Below are 2254 nucleotides of genomic sequence, written 5' to 3'. Positions count from 1 at the left end.
TGCTGACCACTCAGGATTCGTGGCTTTGAGTGTCACTACTCTGGTGGGGACTAGTGATTCTGGGGGTTCCCACTTCACCGTCTAGCTCCCTGGTGATTTTTGTTGCTTCTTTGTATTGGATCTTCTGATTCAGTCTTCTGATTCCTAGATTCCATCTGCCCATTGTTTTCCTCTCTCACTCTTTTGGTAACCTATACTTTCATAGTTTCAGGAGAAAGGATGCATGGGAAGTAATTTTTTTTAAGGACTTAATGCACCTTAAAATGTTATTATTCTACCCTCATCCTTGAGTGATAACTTTCCTCGGTGTGGAACTTTAATTTGGACAGTCTTGCCTTTAGAACCTTGGTGACAGGAATGCATCACCTTTCAGTGTCCAGTGTTCCTCTTGCAAACATCACATCTTTGATCTTTGTGTGACCTCTACACCCCTCTTCCCCCAACCCCTCTTCTGGAAGCTAGCAGAATTAGAGTCTCCTTTTTATGTCTGCTCTTCTGAAATGTGATGGGAAGGTCTCCTTTTATCCACTGTGTTGGGTATTCTGTGGGCATTTTCAGTCTGGCAACTCATAACCTCTTTTCTGAGAAGTTTTCTTTTTCTTTTTTTTTTTTTTTAGATTTTATTTATTTATTTGAGAGAGAGAGAATGAGAGACAGCATGAGGGGGAGGAGAGTCAGAGGGAGAAGCAGACTCCCTGCTGAGCAGGGAGCCTGATGTGGGACTCAATCCCGGGACTCCAGGATCATGACCTGAGCCGAAGGCAGTCGCTTAACGAACTGAGCCACCCAGGCGCCCCCTGAGAAGTTTTCTTCAGTTATTCTGTTGGTTATTTCCTCCCCTCCATTTTCTCACTTTTAGAATATTGAAACTTTTAGACAAGTATTCCAGTTTTCTTCTCTTTAATGCTCTCCCCACCCCCCACCCCCCGCTTCTCCTGGAAATAATTCAGTTACTTAACTCCAACTCAGCATATATGGCTTTTCAGTTTTCAGTACAGAATGCACTTTACTCTGCTGTCAGCAGTGCCATGAGTTCCCTAGGTTTGAGACCCCTGTTTTACCCACTTTAACGAATAAACTGTTACTTTCCACTTGGAGTATACTGTTGGAGAGGCAACTTAGAAATTTAAATGCCTCTCGGGGCATCTGGGTGGCTCAGTTGGTTAAGTGTCTGACTCTTGATTTCAGCTCAGGTCATGATCCTCGGGGATGTGGGATCAAGCCCTGCGTCAGGCTCTGTGCTCAGTGAGGAGTCTGCTTGGGATTCTCTCCCTCTGCCCCCCGACTCCCCCGCTTGTGCTCTCTCTCGCAAATAAATAATAAATAAAATCTTTTTTTAAAAAAGAAATTTAACTGCTTCTCGACTCTTAACTATAGAGAGAGAACTGATGGCTACCAGAATAGAGGTGGGTAGGGGCATGGGTGAAATAGATGATGGGGATTAAGGAGGGCACTTGTGATGAGCAGCGAGTGATATATGGAAGTGTTGAATCACTATATTGCACGTCTGAAATTAATATTACACTGTATGTTAACTAACTGGAATTTATTTATTTTTTAAGATTTTATTTATTCAGGGGCGCCTGGGTGGCTCAGTTGGTTAAGCGACTGCCTTCGGCTCAGGTCATGATCCTGGAGTCCCGGGATCGAGTCCCACATCGGGCTCCCTGCTCAGCAGAGAGTCTGCTTCTCCCTCTGACCCTCTTCCCTCTCATGCTCTCTCTCATTCTCTCTCTCAAATAAATAAATAAAATCTTTTAAAAAAAAGATTTTATTTATTCATTTGACAGAGCGAGAGAGCACAAGCAGGGGGAGCTGGAGAAGGAAAGGGAGAAGCAGGCTCCCCGCCGAGCAGGGAGCCCCATGCGGGGCTTGATCCCAGGACTCCGGGATCATGGCCCAAGCCAAAGGCAGACACTTAACCATCTGAGCCACCCAGGCGCCCCTATTTATTTATTTTTAAAGATTTTATTTATTTGTCAGAGAGAGAGCACAAGCAGGGGGAGCGGCAGGCAGAGGGAGAGGAAGAAGCGGGCTACCCCCGAGCAGGAAGCCCGACATGGGGCTCAATCCCAGGACCCCAGGATCATGACTCGAGCCGAAGGCAGGCACTTAAACCGACGGAGCCACCCACATGCCCCAACTAACTGGAATTTAAATAAAAACTTAAAAGAAATATAACTGCTTCTAAAGAGCTTTTGCATCTTCCATCTTTCTACAGTTCTTCATGCTTTCATTCTGGAGGTACCTGGTG

The sequence above is a fragment of the Eumetopias jubatus genome, unplaced genomic scaffold (genome assembly GCF_037043125.1).
Source record: "Eumetopias jubatus isolate StellerSeaLion01/CBP00866 unplaced genomic scaffold, mEumJub1_p1.0 scaffold_9, whole genome shotgun sequence".
NCBI classification, from domain to species: domain Eukaryota; kingdom Metazoa; phylum Chordata; class Mammalia; order Carnivora; family Otariidae; genus Eumetopias; species Eumetopias jubatus.
The sequence above is the reverse complement of the archived record's forward strand: the minus strand, read 5'-3'. Positions refer to the sequence as shown.